The sequence below is a fragment of the Ceratina calcarata genome, unplaced genomic scaffold (assembly GCF_001652005.2).
Source record: "Ceratina calcarata isolate Rehan_Ccalc_2016 unplaced genomic scaffold, ASM165200v1 scaffold9, whole genome shotgun sequence".
NCBI classification, from domain to species: domain Eukaryota; kingdom Metazoa; phylum Arthropoda; class Insecta; order Hymenoptera; family Apidae; genus Ceratina; species Ceratina calcarata.
Window position 1 is genome coordinate 570,676 of NW_017180367.1, and position 19,873 is coordinate 590,548.

General features: G+C 43.9%; 1 long non-coding RNA gene across 2 annotated transcripts in view; it reads left to right on the forward strand.

Annotated features, from left to right (window-relative positions):
- LOC113465131 (uncharacterized) overlaps nt 1–6,364 on the forward strand; it is a 136,411-nt gene extending 130,047 nt beyond the window's left edge. The window contains exon 4 of one of the 2 annotated variants that reach the window (XR_003389954.1): nt 6,228–6,364. This is a non-coding gene — a long non-coding RNA (uncharacterized LOC113465131). Of the gene's footprint in view, nt 1–4,120; nt 4,303–6,227 lie in introns of those variants that run through there. The other variant, XR_003389953.1, reaches the window with a different exon arrangement.
- The last annotated feature ends 13,509 nt before the right edge of the window (nt 6,365–19,873 follow it).

Here is a 19,873-nt window from a genome sequence, read left to right on the forward strand (position 1 = left end):
TCCCGCGAGGAAACTTGCTCTCGCAAAATACCCGACGCCTCGAGTAGTTTTTAGGATTTACCAGCCGCATACTACATGGACCGAAGTCAATACGCGTGGGCTGAATCCAATTTTTTCATCCCTGTTTCGTCGTGGAAACGACGAAGACGCGCCACATTGCCGCGAGATAAATCGAACCCCGCCGTTTTTTAACTCCTCGAAAATACTTGTCGCTTTTAATTGGAGACCGTTGAAGTGGCGGTCGTTAATCCGGTTTTACCGGAATAACCAACGTTAGTTTCTTTCGGAAGAGAACAACCCTCTTGCGAGTCATTACTTGCGTGTCTAAATTTAATTCGAGATGTGACAGTACTTAAGAAGGAATTATCCAACCCGAAGGTCGCCCATTAAAAATCTGTCCCAAGTGGTTCCATTCTTAAAGTGCATTTGTTTAAAATTGGAAAAATAATATATAACTTGCATTTAAATTAGAAATATCAGTTGAATATATATATATTTTATATGACATGTCTTGTGTACATTTCGATATAAGAAAAGAATCAGTACGCATATAAAATTTCTTAAAACGCTTCAGCATTAGCGAATGATATTCTATGGTAGAGCCTGACGGATTAAGGGAAACACACTTGGCAAATATTGAACAGCGAAGTTGGCCACACGCGGTCTTAAAAATAACAGACTTTCCTGAAAGCTCGAAGCGGACGGATACTCGAAACGAAAGCCTGTGACACCGTGAAACGCTGTCCCAAAGTAACGTTCTTTTCGGTCTCTGCTCGGACAGTAGACGGGAAGGATACGTGTTATGATACCACAGTTTTCGGTGTTTGCTTTTTCCGCAGGGAACGAAAGAAATCGCGGTGGACGGCTACGAAATTGACGACTCATTGTCCTCGAGTCTCTTCCTTTTTCCAAGTTCGCGTCTCGAATAAATAAAAGTCGCCTGGCCGAGTCTCGGGTTAATCGGGAATATTCGCGATGTTATTCGAATACGATTGCAAGTGTTATCTAAATACCGATGCTGTTTTTTGAGAAAATAAGCTTGGAAACTCGCGTGGCACGGTAAATGCAAATTTAATATAACTAATTTTGCCCGCGAGAAGTTTAGACGCGGTGGATGTTTGCAAACGTTCCTGAGAAAAACACGTAGTTTATATTTCATCTAAATTCGAACGTATTCGACTCCCGTGTATGTACGAATTTGAAAATTCCCTTATGCCATAAACATGAAATTCTCGTCGCTCCGTGCGGAATGATATCTGCTGGATAATTATTGCTGTTTGAACATTTTTCTATGAAGTTCCTGTTTGAACGTGTGTCTTAAACGATCACTCGCACTACAGTCTAACATCGAAGTTCTCTAATGTAGTTTCTTAGTAGACCATTGGAAAACAAAGATGTTCTAAGGTATTTTAAATAAAAAATTCTATTACACTGAATTAATGAATTTAAACATGTACGTCTTTCTTTATGTAGACACTTTGTATTCATATATCTATCACTAATTTGTACATTTTAGTACACCTAGTTCGTATTGCATTATTGCAATTCATTGTAAAATCTTAATCAGCTAGTATAGTCTTTTTGAGCAACAAGAATCCGACAGCTTCACAAAAAGCAACGCCTGTAAGGTTGCAATTAGTGATGATGTGCAAGTGATACAGGTATTGTCGGCACGTGAATCGCAATCACCAAAAAGAAAGCACGCCTTCGTTCAGTTTCGCCCACTCGAAACGGGAAGAAGACGAATCTAATCCCGCGCTCCGTTTAAATGCATGCGTTAATTGCGCGTACGCGCAAGGCATAAATGGCTATTCAGAAGGGTTACGCGCCCGACGAGCGACGCTTGAAACGTTCATTATGTGCACTTGTTCCGTGACGTTGTTAATTAGATACTTCAAACGATGGGACCGAGACACGTTCTTGAAACGACGTTCGGCAAGATGACGATCGCAAGACCAAAATCGCGTTTTTTTTATCGTACATATATAAACATGAAGGAGACTGTAATGAGACGAATACGTGGGCAGTACTTTAAAAGCTTTGTAGTATATAAAAGTATGTAGAATGCAAGTGATTGGGAAATACATCTGCTGCTTTCCAAAACGACATTTGATTTGAACCAACCTTACTAAACTACTAATTACTTAGTTGAAAAGTCTTATTGCCTCTCGAATCTCTTTTAAGATCCAATGCTAACGCTAGCGAATCAAATACAAGAGCAGTTTAAATTACACACTTCAATTTTACGGTATCGCTCTTGACATCCACGTAGAACCAGTTAAGAGAAGAAAATCAGTGACATGAATTAGGAGAAAAATGGGAAAGAAGGAGCACGAACTTAACGGTGGAAGGTCCTGAATGACGTGCCCCGGATCTTTCAACCCGTCCGTGACGTCTCAAGTAATTGGTAGTACTCCTGGGTCCTCCGTTCTCGATCGGTTCTGATTGGCAGACATCATTTCTGCGAGGAGTAAACAGATCAGACATCGACTATAATTGACAAGACTCTCTTGAAAACTTCTTCAAGATCTATCCTTGTTTTCTCTCGACGAGACAAAAGATCGATTCAAAAGCAACATGCTGTGTATATATGTACACACGCGCAACTTTTTTCTAGTATAACAAATAAAAAAGTCCACTCTCGTTGGATGGGGATTAACTTCTGCCATTACGCGAAATCGACGAATATTTTTTTCTCGCTCGTTCGTTAAACTCGGAGTAAAAGCGAAAAGAAGAATAGAGGAAAGAAAGAGAAAAGTTGCGCCCGTGAGTCCACTCTTCGCTCGACGATTCATGGACTCAGCGCGATCTCATCTTAAAGATTACATCTGAGAGGACTGTAACGAACGAGGGATCCCTTTTTCCGTCGCCCCGCGACTGCTCCGATTTCTGCTACCCTTTACGATATAGCTCACCCCGCCCCATTTTCCCTCCCTCAGACAAGACGGGGAATAGGGAACTTCGAACTGTTCTTTGATGACGATGCGTCGCCGACTCGTGCCCATAGCTTTATTTTATAGGCGTCTCTCTCGATCGAGATATTGATTGAGATTCGCGAAACTCGCCGGAAGACCCTTCCTCAAATCGCTAGAACCTATTCCGGGAGGGCGGCCCGGGGAACTCGGTATTCCAAAAACGTTCCAAGTGCCCCATCCGTGATCGTGGATTTGTACGAATCGAGCAGCTTTCTACTAGGGATAAGGAAGAGAAATTGTCGGGGAAAAACAATGGTATCTTGTGTATCAATTGAACGCGTATCAGAGACCTCGAATCAATTACAGTAAGATCGAAGGTACTAGTTAATCAAGATCGTCCCTCCCATCATAAATTATAGGAACTATCTCCTTTTCACTTCAATTTCGAATTAATCGAAGATTCGATAGAAATAAAATCCAATCTTTTTTATTTTCTCGAATAACATGATTCCAACCCCTTAACTGGAGGACTTATGAACTCGAAGAAAGAGTCTCGTTACAAAGCGTCCGCGCGAATCGCGCACAAGGACCAATCCTTCGGATCCTCGTGACATGAAATCTGTCGCGTTGTCTTAGCTTTCAATCATTCAAAAAGAACGACGGGGCCACTCGTCGTCCTCGCTGAACAAGCGCGTTAATAGCGAGAAGAGCGCAATGCGTGTCGCACAATGCGTCGCGTCACGCGTCATCGAGGGCAACAAGCCGTGCGAGCTGAGAAGGGAACGGGGAAACGTAGATCCTGGGTTCGCCTCGCGAATCGACGGAACGGTCCTCTACCCCCGGGTGCGTCATTTCGATGCCATATGGGACGGGCGCGGATACCTAAGTTTCCGACAATACCCACTCTTTCCTCTATTACTGCGTTTCAATCGGCCGCCCTTCACTGCCACCGCCGTCGTCGTTCTGATCCTTTTTTTTACTCACAATTTATTGCGTATCCTTTCCTTTTGTGCCTCGAGGATACGCAGACGATTCGAATTACGCGGGGGAGGATGGGAATGCAGCGCGACGGTATTTGTCTCTATTCCTTTTCTCTCGGTCATGTATTTTTCATAGACAGTTCGGTTTACGTTAATCATCGCGGAGATTCATGAGTAGCGAGGCCTATAATAAAATTGGTTTGATTTATGAAATTGTTTTCGCAGGACGCGAATTTGTACAGCGAGGAGTACTTCGCCGTGAATTGAATACTGTTGCTGCCGTTCATTGCTCTTCAACGTCGCGTCGTCTGTGGAGTGCGTTGGTCGATCAGCGCTGCGGAACAATGAGGTTTCAATCATGTATGGAACTGTGATGAATGACGGTAATGGGGATGGATCTGGGTGGACTTAGGTGGATTCCGAAATATCATAATACAGTTGTAATTAGAAATGGCATTCGTAATTACTATTGTGTGAACGATGTAATAAAATCTTTATGAAAAAGTATTAAATATTTATTTGTGTGAAGAAAGAATTAATATTCGTTAATGGACGGCTTAAAATCGGTGTCAAGTATTTTAAATATCGAAGCTCGTATCGGTTGACGACAGATGTCTGACCACGATAATGTGATGTCAGCAGTAATACCGAATGCTAAGGAAATCGATCATTCTCGACCTGGGAAGACAAGGGTCGCGTTAAATTACGGAACGGGGAGAGACGCTTAGGGCTGGCTAGGTTGCCGAGATGTTCCAGCGGATCTCGCTCCAAGTATCATGGGTAATATCCTTCTAAAGTGGTGAACGATTTTCTCCCCCTTGGATTTAAGCCGAGCACATTTCATTGAATCTGTACAAATTCCTCTCGATCGAAATACCTATCTGTTTATTAAAAGGAAAGCGAGTAAGGGAAGAAAGTTTCTCGATCGGTGATGATATGGAAAGAGAAAAAAAAGAAAGAGAATGCGGATCAGTAGATGCTGCAGCGAAAAGGAATCTCCTGTAAAAGGTGACGTCTACGGTGAGTGATTTTATTAAAAATTCATGCATTCGGCAACTGCTGTCGGAATCGCATACTCCGTAGCTGGGTTTACGCTGTCAACCCTCTTCTGCGACGCCAGCGCAAGTTGGAGGTTGATCTGTTCGGTTGAAGACGCGAAACCAAGGAGAAGGGTGTGGGTATAAGATCATCGACGTACGGAGGTAGACGATGAAAACAACGCAGTCGTACCTTTTGGAAGGAACTGACGGGTGGCACTCAGTACGCTTACAAATCTTCACTGCGTATAGTTTTAATTAAGTATCCTTACAGTCGCTGAGGCTATTAGAATTTTCCCCTTTACGTGTAGACGATATCTCTCTGTTCCGTACGGAACAAGCCTGTAACGAGGTCCGCGCACAAAGGCCGACACGCCTGTATGCCCGGGCCTCATTTAAATAACAGATAATTGTCAGTCCTGTTAATTGAAACACCGCGGGGAGGATTGTCGCTGAGACTAGAGAAGAGTTAGTCAAGATTTCGCGCGGTACGACCCTCCCCGTTCCTCTTCGTCGCGCGAGAGTTAATGCGAGACTCGATTTCCCGTATACCCGGGTTGCTGCAACAAATAAATCGCTTTTGTCAGTCGCACGCCATCCCCTTTCACTCACTCTCGCTCTCTATCTCTCTCTATCTGTCTCTGTCCGTTCATGTTTTACTCGTTGGTCCCCCCCGACTGTTAGCGGCGTTCCGTCGATAGAACGGTAAAAAGTTCAGTCGGCTCGCTGGAAATCACGACGCAGTTAATCCGGCTAATGGCGACGGAGCCGAGATGTTCGTTGCGCAGAAATTGGAAACGTATCATTATCTTAGAATTCCGTAGTCGCGTTGCTTTCTCCCTTCCGCCAGGGTACCTTGTTTCGTCGACATTCTATCAGACTGCGTTGAAGGACAAAACGGAGGGAGGACTTCGTTTAAATAACGGATAATTGGAAGTCTCCTTAATTGAAGCGAGTGCGCAGAACAGTTAGCCGCGTTTCTCGCGAGACGCCTTCTACCTCGGCGAGCTCCCAAGACGGATCTCGCTATTAACGTCAGCCGCAAATCGTGGAAGAAACTGAAACTTGGGACATTGTTTGGCGAAAGAAATTCGAGAGTTTACAGCCGTATTCTTTTCGCAACCTCGTAGGAGTATTGTTTCACTCAGATTGGAAGCTAGGATCAATCATTGCAGTTTAATGAGCGAAATCGATTATCTCACAATACAAATAAATACTTATTTAATTGGCAAAATTTTTTTAAAACTTAGTGGAGATTATAATGTATCAAATGAATAGTTTTTCCTCTGTCTTAGTTCAAGGAGTGATTCGATGAAGTCGGTGGATACGAGCTTTCTGGCAGAATGACATGCCACGAAAATGGAGCATATCATCAGCCAAAAAGCCGGGAAAGAAAGCTGGAACGAAACGATAGCTGCCCGAAGGTATTGTAAAATATGGTTTACGACGATGGTGCAATGCAAGTCCTCGCGTAGCTAGCGCAGGGAGAGAGTTCACCCGTTTCTTCTTCTCGCGTGGATCGATAGGTCGGATCGAATGACAACGCTCGTCTCGATTCTTCGAGGAAACGGATTTCAGAATGCGGCGATAGAACGAAGCGGGGCGAAACCGGTCGGTCCCATGGCGCGGAAACGAAATTCGAGATCTCCTGGGGCAGATTGCCTCAGGCCGCGAAGTTCTCTTTAACTCCCCGCCGCAGCACAAAGAATCGCGTTTGCCCGACGAAAGTGTCGCGATGAAAAGTCACGAAAACGTCTCGAATCAACGTGTCGTGCGGGCCAATCGACGCGTAAACGGCTTCTGATTCCTCCAGGCGGTTCGGAGATCACACGACCTCCGGTTTTCCAATTCCCATTGCGCTCGATGATTCCTACTCAACGATGAGTCGTGTTTTATCAAAAGAATCTGCTAGAATTTTGATCGTTTGCCAATTTATTGTTCAGACGCCTGAGGAATAAATAAAGTGAATACTATTTTAAATTGACGAATTATATGTTACGCAGCAGTATAACAATTTAAACATTTTCTTTAAGAACACTGGAATAAGAATAGGAATATTATAAATTTCATTTTTAAATAGCATTAAAATTATGTAGTTATATGTTAAAAATATTATTACATGCAAAATACATAAATAGTATGCGTGGCGTTGAACTGCGTGGTAAACAAACATTGGAAAGGCGTAATAAAAATGCACGCGGCGATAGTGCAATGCACGCGACAGCTTAATTTTCAGCCGTCCGAGGTCCTCCTTGCAGGGGGCGCGAGGTCCTCGGCGCATATCAATCCCCCAATTTTGCGTTTCATCCGTCACGGTCAATGGCTGCCAGTGCCGTATCGTCTGTCCTCGCAAGGGTAGTGGCCCTGACAGTGACATGTGGCCAAGAGAAAAACAGGAAAATTCGCGTGAAAATTCCTCGATTCTCTCTGCTCGCGCCGGACCCGAACCGCGAATGTTCAGAGAGCCAATCACTCCGTACTGAATGAAATTGGCATTCCGATTGGACAAGACAAAAATTGCAGTACGATTGCCCGACGGAGAGACGTACAGTCGTTAAATCGTAGTATCGTGCCGCATGGCAATGCAGCGTTGACGTGATCGTTTTTGGAGACGGCAGAAGTCATGACGCTCTAATTCTGCAGATATCCGTATATGCAAATCTGTACATCCTGTGTACCGAATTTAGACGATTAAACTGTGTGGGCTACATTTATACCAAAAATAAAGGAATGTTAATAAAATTACGTATTTTCACGCGTCTCTTTTACATATTTGACACATCGTGCTAATTTTTATCAAAAACGATTCTAAATAAATTCACAATTAATTCTATTTAATTGCGAACGGAGTCATAACAAGAGACGATAGTTATTGATAAACAGATAATGCCTGTGATCTGTTAACAGTACCAACATTTTCTGTTTGTGTTTCAACAGCTTTCAAGAGACTGACGGTCTTCTGCAGTTGGAATGGTTAGGCGAGTGGTTACAAGTATACGTCGTACATGAGTATTACTAAATATTATGGTTATTACAGATGTCACTTACACGGAGACGCGAGACAACTATTGTGAACATGAGCTTTAAAAGTAAGCCAGCACTTTGTACATTAGAGAAACTATAACTCAGAGATGTCTTTGGAAGTGGCACTTTCATGTGGCACAAAACAAAATTCAGCATTCATGCGTGTGTTAAAATATTAACGTTGAGCAAAATCAGATCCTCACATCTTTTACACATATATACATCTACATATAATTTAAGGAAGATGCTACCAGAATTTATGCTTTTCACTCCCACTGTACTCACTGTGTACTGCATGCATTCAAACAAAAAATAAGATCTTCAACGCAATACAAGAAATTTTAAAACCTCCATCGGCTGTAATCTTCCATCAGGCTCGTATCGCGGCGCGGCGGCGCGGCGTGTCCGCGGCTCAGTTATCTCGAAGTTGCCCGTAAAACCGCACCGCCCTACCGTGAAGTACATCTGCAGGTATATCGTTTATGTTTCTATGAAGTACGTCGATTTCCAAGGTGTGGTTCATGGAAGTTATTTCCCGGTGATGCGGCTCGGGTGCTATACGCTCTTATAATAAGGCACGCATACTCGTGCCGAGCTGCTCTGTGCGCATTTACACGGATAATGCAATAATGTCTATGCGAGCCTTCACGCTTCTAAGCACCCGTACAAAGGCCACGTACTTACTTACTTGCGTATACATACATACACAAATAGGTATGTGCATGTGCCTTGTGCATTCCCTCCATCACGATCATCTCTTCTGGCGGCCCGGTCCTCGCCATCTCGCTCGTTCTCATCGTCTGCCGCGACGCAATGCCGCCGCTGCGTCGCGCCGTGCCGCATTTCATCGCCATATGCCGCGCATGCCGATATGCCCATTAGCCTGCGATTTCTGTGAGATCCTATATTGATATACGTCTAATAGATACCGTCCGCTACTGCTCGTATCAAGCATGATGCAGGCAAATTGCCGGTGCGCAGCCTCGTCCTCCTCGTCTTCCGCCTACGAGTAATTCGCATTAAATTCAGAATGGATCGTTTGCTGCTGGTCACGAATCATTCTGTTTGAAATTTTTTACAATTTGGCTTAAATGAATAAGAGCAGCTATGACGTAGTATTGCAGAACTGACGATGAAATATTATTGTAAAATAAATTCATGTTTAAGATCGAGATTTGTCCAGATCATTAATTTGTTGATCGTGTTCCTACTACGAAAGATATAATTCGGAACGCAGTCCTCGTAAGGGTAGGAGAAACGATTCTATCGGATCTTTAATTTACCGGATGACTGCGCTGGCAATTGAGATATCCGGCGTATCGGCGGATTCTTTCCGGCGAACGGTCGAAAGTCGCAACCACCGTTCACGTTTTTCACTCAATTTTTCTGGTTGCTCGTTAACCGATCTCCGATAATCAATCGAGAGGCAGCGAAAAATAGTTATTTTTCCTAGAAATATTTCATTCGTATCGACGCTTCGAAAAATCTCTTCGGGAGAAGCGAAAAACATTCGTTCCAGTTAACGGCGATGCAAACTATAAATCTAGTTCGACTTGGCCGGGTGAAATTGCACGCTTTACATCTCGCCACGGGTAAGTGGAAATTGGTTCTTCCATTCCGACATACCTGAAACTAGCAACTTTAATCTCGCGCCAAAATCGATGTGGCCTTTGCCACCCATCGATCGCAAGGGGCCGCGACGTCGAGAGTCGGAGACGAGGAACGGGTGGGACGGGAATACATTGATTTACTTCGCGAGCGACAGGTTTATTACTTGGATGTGTACAAACGCACCTGCATGAATAAAATCTGGATCGTACTCGACTCGACCCCAGTCGATTCGAGAAGTTGATTCGAATTCTCGCGGAGAAATCAACCGTTCCCCGAATAGAAAACGAGGGAATGTATAACATTCCGAGATCTTGAAATTGGATTCTTCCTCGCTGTGCGTTCCCCTTCTACCCCGGACAAGCCGGGAACAAATTCGCTCAAAAAGTCGTCGGCCTGTTCGCGAGAATGGCTGATTACTGCGAACATTCGCCGAAAGTCTTAGTCCGCGAGAGAAATTTGCTCCTTTATCTCTTTCTTGAAAGACGAAATAAACATGGTATTTCGGAAATGCAACATCTGGTTGGTTCTGCTTGTCTTGGTAACAAGCAGGGAACAGCAAGGTATGCTGATTATTCTGGAGAGAGTTGTGCAGAGTAATAAAACAGACTTTTAACGTAGATCTATATTTACCTAGACTCCGTTTCTCAAATTATTGTGTCCAGTAGTATATAAATTCATTCTTATCTTGTCCAAGAGACTTACGAGATATAAATACAATAAAAATGTGAACTATTGTATTATTCGACTTAATGACAATCAAGAAGTATTTTTATCGATTGAAAGCACAAACGTCATGCTCAGTAACTGCCATAATCGGTGTTCCTATCCGCCACGGGTATCTTCAAGGTGGCTGCCGATTGCAACCGGGGTTCACGCAATTCGGGTTTCCGCTAATTTCTTCGTTGTTACCGGAGACATCTTGCACAGAGATTCGTGTTACCTGGTCCTCAGTAAGCCGCTGCTAGGCCCCGGTCCGTAATGGGGGGTCATAGATTATGGCAAATGAGGAAAGTTGGGCATTAGGGTGCGCTTGCCAGGGGCCAAGAGAGCAGAGCCATGCGGCGCCAGCTGCGGAGCTGCAGCTTTCAACTTCATAACCAGGGATGGGCCGAGCTAGTGTGACCAAGCTTGAAATTTCCAAGCTGCGAACCCGTCATTCGCATGCCGTTATTCTTTTCCCTTCGTTTCTTGTACATCAGAGGTCGTTCAAGTTTCTCTCATTAATATGGATCGATAAGCAAATGAACAAAAAGGCAACAAACATCAGAGATTATTAAAACGAAGCTCATTTCACCGGATCCAATAAGTGGATTTAAAGCTACTCCACGGAAATCGCGAATTCTCCTAATAAAAAAAGTAAAATCCAAATTGATCGACTCTCGTTAAATGCGAACAAGATCGGCATGCCGCGCTGGTTTTATTCACTCAGCTCGAAATACTGTTTCTTACAACTTATAGTTATAATAAATGTGCAGGGCGGCTTTACCGAGAAATTCCTGAGGTTACTGCGTCGTAGACACAAATCGGGGTGGCCCGTCGGTATTTCTTAGGAACGGTCAATCAATAATTGTTCTGGACCCACGTGTCCATAAAGCGAATCCACTGGGAAACACCTGATCCTCGTACATCTTGGCGCATGTGCGCTACTGAATATTTTCACGCGGGACGAGTGGCTTGTTAATTACCAACTTGCATTAGAGCTATGAAACTATAGTTGTGGAATATCTACGGCGAGGACAATGTTTGTTGCAGCAGAGTTTTACTATTAAGGTTGATTGAATCTAACGTCGTAAGTGGATTCTTTAAACAAATAGCGTTGGCGAACGCTGAAGTGCTATAAAGGTGTTCGAGACTATTATTTAAACATATACAGCCCTCCGGAGTGCATTACTCGGTGAGAATTTTCCGCTTCCCTAACACTTCTGGGAATTATCACTTCGGTTTAAATATAGAGATGAACGAGGCAAGGGGTTCGAATAAAATTATTCAACATTTTATTTCCCGTCCTTATCTCATTCTCCACTATCCATGCTCTTCTCCAAATTACTAATTCAGGTTATAGGAGTTTATAACCCGTCTCATGGCCAGAACCAAAAAGGCGCCATGGGTCTGAGAACTACGTCTTTATCACGCCCTTATAGAGATTCATTTATAGCATTTTCCCTCTTTTTTCTTCCCTTGTCTGCCTTCAGTTTCATGGCTTCTGTCCTCTCCGTGTCCCACGTGCATCGTATGGGCAGAATAGCAACGCTGCTTCCCTCCTACAGTCAAGGAGTTCGGCACCTAAATAATTGGGTTAACCCTTGTTGGTTTGTCGGGCTGTCGTCTCGCGTCGCGTCGCGATAATACGGTGTGGGGCGTGGAAATTTCTCAGGGCGAACGGACGACGAGGGAAACGACGTTTATCTCTATTTCCCGTCGTCAACGCACTTTTCCGCTAACAAACTTCGATAATGAACAAACGCTGACGAGACAGTTCCTCGCTCTGAGGAACGGATCGCTCGTAGATGATTGCAACAGTTAAAGCACGAAAGAATAGTCTACGATTCCGTTTCTTGAAGGCCGGAGTCTCTCTACTTGCGTTGATTATAAAAACATTCAAAATAATTTGTTTATAACAATAGAAAATTGTATTTTGCTTACACTTTTCAGATTCTGTTTGAATTAAATCATGGACGATAATATAGAAAATAATGTACTACGACTAGAACAATGAAGATTAGCTTGTAACTAGTTTTTGCTTCTTTTTTCCATTTTTTACAGGCGGGGCGAAACACGTTAAGCGTCGTAAATTGTTGCAGGTGGTAGACATGTTTGAGATAGACTACGGGTTGCAAATATCGTTCGGCGAGGCGCGTAATTGAAAATTAGTAGAGCTAATAGCGGCGACGGGCGAAGAACGACGCCGGAGTGCTGTCATTTGCGCCAGAAAATCGAGTAGACCTGGCCAGAGTGCCTTTTAATGCAATTTTACGATCGAATCGAGGAACGAGGGGGCAACTCAGCCTACTTCGACCACGATTTTCCTGCTCCCAGCCCAACGCTATCGATGACTCGACGGTAGATCACATCCGCGATGGAAAAATGAAGAAAGGAAACTAGGAAGTAAATACAAGTTTTAATGTCGTTTTAATCTGGACGTGTAATTTTTATCGGCGAATGAATATCAAATGGGAAAAACTAAATTCGTAAGATCGTTCTGATGACGACGGTAACGCGACAGCTATAAAAAACCGGCGAAATATAACTTAAGATATTCCAACCATAGAAATGCTTGCACGCGACTTGGTATAGGCAGGCTCTATACACACAAGCGTCTGGGTACACGAAACTTTGACCAGCGAGAGCTAATCCCCGAGCGTCTGAACCTGAACGTCACGAGCTTTGACACAGTTCTCACCATGAATATTCTAAATATTGAACGTCGAATAGGAAAGTAAAACAGTGGTTGTTGTCCGTGAATGACGGCGTTTGTTGTTTGAGATCGAGACGAGAAACGTAAACCAAGGCACCGATTTGTCGAACGAACAAATAAATAGTACCCTATCCGTTCGTGCACAATAACGAATGCTTCTTAAATCTCCAGGGCATTCTAAAAAATACGGAAAACAATCATCGCTTATACATCGTTTTGACAGTAATTAACGGTTGATATTTCTATTCGTTGCAAGTTAATGAGTGCTCTTTAAAGGAGTTAACAACCGTCTAGGATCGTTTCTTCGAACTATCGATTCGCTGTGTCGCGCTTGGTAACTTCCAGTATCCGCGGACAAAATGCCAATAGCATCGTCGCGGGAAGAGCTTAACTTTCGAACTATTACAAAACTTTCGAAGTAACTGGCGAAAGATTACCCGGAAATTAGTGATAATTTCGAGCTATTTCCCAGGAAATTCCGCCGTCCTTCGTAACTATACTTGTTACACACCGTCGACATGAACCTTTGCCTCTTCGTTCCTCTTTCCGCTCCTCTTTCCTCCATCGCGAAGCACCGGAATCCGTTCGCGTCTCATAAACTGGCGAACTTTTGCCCTTCGTTTTCGATACGATCGCGGGGACTGCTAACGGCTATTAACAACTGCCTGATCCGAGGAACGAGTCTGCAACGAGAGAGAGAGAAGAGGAGGCAAGGAAACGAAATCAAATCTAGAGAAGACAACGCTGATAGATGCAAACATAAGAAAGATACGCATCGGCCGAATGAAAGAAAGAGGCACGGCGGAAAAGCGAGAGAAGGAGAGAGAAAGTTCACTCGGCAATCTATTCCAATTTAACACTCGACTCCGTGGCATTAAATAATCGCCCTCGCCTTCGGAGGAACTGGTCCCCATTCAATAATGGATTTTTATCCAACGAGCTTGTACTTAGCGCGAAACGGGCCGGGCCCGGCTCGGCTTGGCCGGGCTGGACTGTGGGATATTACCCCCGGTAAGTCGGTGTTGTGACAGTAAAGAGCTTGAAATAAATCTTAGTTACAATCATTTCTTTTGCGGCCCGCGGCCCACGACGGGCATAAATCAAATATCATCGTTCCGTGCACTCTTCTTCGCGCGCTTTCACGCGCTCACTCCCAACCCCTTCCCCGCCCCTTTCTGTCGCTGCGCGTTCTCTCGCTCCGTCTCTTTCTCTTTTTGTCCGGTCCCGGTCCCCCGGCTCATTGCGCCAGCATTTACATTCAAGAACATCCGAACGATCGCCTTCCTTCCTCTCATCGCATCGTTGTAGCGTGCGTCTCTTTCGAGAAGCGGCCTTGATCGATAAAAAGAATCGCGCGGGAGGATAGAGGCTCTATCGATCTGGAAATTTATTTTCTCGGACCTCGCCCACCTCGTCACAATACGTGTATAACGCATATATATTCATACATACGCGATCGGCCAAGAAGAACACGCGCGGGATGAGCGTCGCGATGGAATGCGATTGTTATTTAGGAAAGCATCCCGTACCGATGATTTATCGCGCGGTCGAATGTCGCGTCGCGCGCGCGATATTTCTTTGCGCCCCGACTTGCAATTAGTAGTCTGGCGCGTTTTTATCCAGCGCGGAAATAATTATATATCATGCGCGATGAAGTTGTGGAACGAACAGGGTCTGAGATGAGATCAGATCCGGCGTTAAATTGAGTCAACCGTCTGAGAAACGTGTAGGGCTCTTGACCGCGTTACTATTTCTAGAACTTCATACGTATAATTAGAATTAGACACATTTCTTGAAAGAAATATACCAATGAATGAAAAAGTAAAAAAACTTCTTTATTATTTGTTCGCCAAGAATCGCGTAGCCACGTGAATACGTCCATGCCGGTGACGAGACAATTCGTTTGTTCTCATGCAGGGGTTGTAAATAAGAGACGGTTGCCCGTTTCGCATCGAAACAAAGCTCACACGCGAGGATCGGGGCCCTTTGCGCGCCTCCACGACGATGCAATAAATCCTCACCGATGATCGAGGGATCCAGTTTATCGGCTTGCGCCTGTCCGGAAAGGTCACGATGCTGCATGCACCAGGACATTCATTACGGCACGTTGCAAGTAAAGGGCCGGCAGGCACGATTCGCCAGGAAATTTCCATCCTTTGGATAAAGCGTTAACTTCAAATCAATTTGCTTCGCTATACGTTCCTCGGAGATCACCAAGTGTCGAATCGGAGACTTTGATACTCGATTTTTTGCCATTCACTTTTAGGCTATTCAAAAATTCAAATCACAGTATGTCTTATGATGACTAATTCAGTTTCCATGAAACTGTGTCAACCGGAGAGATATCAGGCTACACTACATTAAGCCTGTGCATCGCATATGTAGGGAAGCTGACCACAATTATGCCTCATTAAAGCGACCAATTTATGGGTATGCTGACTATCTTTGGGTGGCATTTGTTATCAGGTAAACCACGATATACATTGTCTCTAACGGTATCTGGGACCCAATTTCCAGATGTCAACGAATCAATGTCGAATAACTACGTTCTACAATAGACCATACTCGATTAACATGTACACCGGTAAGTAATACACCGGTTCCCAATCTGGGGATATATAATAGATCAACTTTTTTTTATAACATCGCCGCGTGTTTTATTGATTATTTTTATTCATGTGTTTTCTTTACCGTATTATAAAATTCCTGCGAATAAAACTTATGCACGTGATAAGGTATGGGAGCCATCGATGAAACGAATTGTAGTCCAGTTCACTTTTTGGTATGCGTCGCGTACTGCTCCTTCTTTTCGGTATTCCTTTACCCCTCCCCCTTTTCACCGTGGTTAGTCGCAAATTATCCGTTGCGTCCAAGTAGAAATTTAATAAGCAGCCTTCGAGCTACGCGTATATCTCCGATCGCGCGCCGCTCAAACATTCGCTTTCTTTAGAAACTTCTCTTCCCGCTCCTTTTACTTCGTGCCGTTTTTCTTACCATTCGTTTGTCGTTTCTCTTTCAAAGCGAGACACTATTGCGCCGCGACAAAAAACCGAATTTACATCCCTGGGCCGCGAAAGTTTAATCGAAAATTACGCGTTCCGCGCGCATAAGCGAATGTAGATTGCGCCAATAATTCAACCTTCAAAAGACCGAAAATCGTGCGACACGGAACGCCTGCTTGGTTTCAACTTTTTTATGCGCGTGAACCATTGTTAATGTGACGCGTGATTCATCCTTTAATTCCAGTTTCTGTTACCCATAAAAATTCTCCCGAACAAATCATTTGTCTATACGAATTAATAATGAAGAGATAATGCCAGACGTCAAGATAAAGAATTAATTTCCACTATTTTGACAATTGCCATAATGAATCTATTAAAGGTTTTAAGCATGTATTCGTAACTCGACCGTCTTTTTACCGCAATTAGCGAGATAATAAACGACACGGCTATTCGAGCAGAAGCCTGACGGAAAATGTAACGACGTAGCAATTTACCCGTTACATCGCTACGGCCCTCGCATTCGCCATGCTCGTGTATTAGCAACGGCTCTCGCGTGTTCGTGTCGTAATGGAGAGTATGTAATATCATAAGCCACAATCGACGTTAGAGGTTATACGGATAATACGTATGTATCCAGGGGATCGCGATTTGCCGTACACGGCCGCCCGTACGGCATACATATTCGCGGTACAGCCGGTAAACCCAACGGGTCCCCGGCTTTTACGTGTCCGGCATTTCTAAGAGACCCTCGAACCGGTTACATTTCGAATTTCCAGTACCTCGGATGCATATGTATACAGCAGACACAATATATCGCGCTTCGCGTTATTGCATCATTGGGTTGTATAAATCGACCTTCGTTTCGAAACAAGCAGACATTCCTCCCCATCGCAACCCGGAATTCGCGAAATTTAGCGAAGACCAGACATACGACTGGGGATTATCGAAACTGGTTTCTTTTTACTACGCTTTGTCTCGCGGTTCTGCTAATATTACGTTATTTTATAATACTCAAAACGATGATAATCTGCATTTCGACGCGCGAGCCGGAATTCTTTCGTTTAGCTAATCCTCTTAAACGAGTCACACTATTCGTTTTGTCGTGTATATAAATAATTTCGTACCTCATGGACTGAACGTTGAAATATGAAATAACACCAGTATTATCCTTTGCGCTATCGTAAATGTTAGCGTAATCCATAAGATTAAAATAGCAATTATACAAGAAGCAGTCGCGAGTTTTTCGCTGCACGTCGATGAGATTGAAACGCGAGCGTATGCGTCATTGGAAAGGCAAAGACTGCACGGTTGGAGCGGATTCTGGATCGCAGGCAGCGCAGACAAATTGGCCAGCGCTGTAATTTAAAAGACCATCAACGAGAAAACTCTTGGATTTCGTTGGCCGCTGTTCTTTCTAGGGCGATCGTGTGCCGGCAAATTGAAAATCTAATTTACTTGAACAGCGCGGAGGAGCTTCGGAGAAAAAAGCGAGCAGGCGGAACGTGATTGTCGGTTGCAATTCCATTGCCACCGCGTGCATTTCCCAACTTCGTGGACACCGTGGCTGATGAATGATATTTTTGGTAGGCATCAGCAACACGTCCAGGATTTAAATGGATCCTTGAAACTATCCGTAACCGTCTGTGTCCAACGCCTCTGCCTGTGACGACGGCTTGCGTGCGCGGCGCTCTCGCGCCATGAATGACAGACTAGGAAATTAGATCTTCCAAACCGCTGTCTAGAAATTACGAAATGTCGCACGAGACAGCGTCTGATCCGGCCGCTCTTGGATCTCGCTCGCGTTCCACAGAATGAATTATTCGACTCTTCACGTCCCGCCACGCCCCCGCCACTTCGAAGACAGTTTATGCAAATGTAACGCGCGGACGACGGACGAAACGTCATTATTTCTAATTCTATGAAATTCCCGTTACACACTAGTACCGTTGTCCATCTCTCATTGCGCGTGATTAATGAAATTCAACCGTCTTCACGAAATTTGAAATTAGGACAATTGGGAAATTGTTAAATAAAGAAATTTGAATTGCACAACGAAAAAACAGTAACTCATAATTTTATTGCTTTAACATTTAGAAAGAAACCTGTCACGTAATTAATTAAATACTTTTCAGTTCCATAAATGTAAAATTAGTTGATTTATACAAGAATTCATTGCGTTAATACCATCTTTTCCACCTGAAAATAATACACTGGTATTGTTAATTAGTTGCGAAAAATTCTATACGACACACACGAATAAATCTGTGAGATGATTTAATAAAATCGCACAATGATATTTCGTTCCTTAAAGAGACGATCAAGATTTTCCCCTATTTAAAATAATATACCGATCCTGTCACCTATATAGTTGACGAGGAACTTGGGATGACAAATGATCGTACTACCGTTCGCCGTTCTGACAGACGCGTCACGTCACAGAGAGAGTGAGAGCGACCGATGAAAGTGGAAGCAGAGTCCTTGACCCCGGCACGTACAGGGCTCGTCAAAGCGTCCCGTTGGTCCAGGATGAAAAAGTTTCCAGCAATTTGTTAGCGTCATCGTAGAGGTATGTCGCGACGGAGGAGCCCCCAGACATTAGTAACCTTTTCTTTTCTCAGCCGCGAGAAAGAAATCCGAAATACAGTGGAGAACATCCTGCGGACGGAGCCAAAGCGTGTTTCATTCCGCAACCCGGGAAAAGCTTGCTCTCCGCTCGCAAGTAAAAACGTGGAGCCAGACACAAATTAAACGGCTGTTAAGGCTCGGTGTTATCCATCGTCGTGGCAATGAATCCAAGGGAGGACGTGGGCTCAGGGGATAGAAAACAAAAAGGAAGAAAAAACGGGATAAGGAAAAAGAGACTCGTGGAAAAAGGCTTGACGTGGAGTCTATTAGTGGACAGGGAGGGGCATGTGGCAAGATTGTCTTGGTCTGGTATCGTTTAGAACGGGCGCTCGCCCGCGCGCACTTCGGTTCCGTCCATTTCTCTTCCACGGGACGCGACGGATTCTCGCCCGTAAGGAACGTTTTCACTTCGTAGCCACACGGATAATTTTCTTTCTTTACCGCCGAAGGAACTGCGGAGGAGATAAAGAAACACTTACGCGGACGCTCTCGCTGATTTATCATTTGGTTCGACCTGTCACCGGGGCTACACGCCGCACGACGATAGAACAATTTTTAACTTTGTTTGCAGGCGACGTTCCACCCGAAAGTTCAAGCTGATGTCCGCTGAAGAAGTCTGACGTTCAAACAACTAATGTTCTGGACTCTTTTTTAAAAAACTTTACAATACTAGAAAATGCGACGAAATATTAACTATAAGAAAATTAAAACGCCGAAATATTGAATATTGCTTCATATCAAAGGTATGAGATTGGTTCGTATCAAACATTGTTTTCTTCAACGTAACAATTATTCCTGTAGGATAGACAAATAATATCATATGTTTGATTCGCGTAATTTATCAATTACTGCAATACCTTCCCCAAAAATCGCGTTTTTTTTATAAATAAACTGCAAGCTTGACACAGTTATGAGAAAATTGAATGTACAGAAACTGCAGACATTATAATAATTAGATAAATTGCAAAGACAAAACAGGATAGATATTCCTCGGTTGGAAAATGAGATCCTCAGAAACAAACGGGATTACACACACACAGTAATTTAATAATTATTAAATAATCACGTACGTCTGATCCTATCTCACATAGACTCGTGTTGGTTAACCAACCGCGACGCATTGAGGAAAACGAATTCAGATATCAACCCGATGTAATCTATTTTTGATGCAACGAGGGTCAGCGACAGAAAGTTGCCCCCGGGATAGGGTACGGTCCACAGTTACCGGTGCTAATGCAGTTAAAAAGTGATTAGACCAACCCTT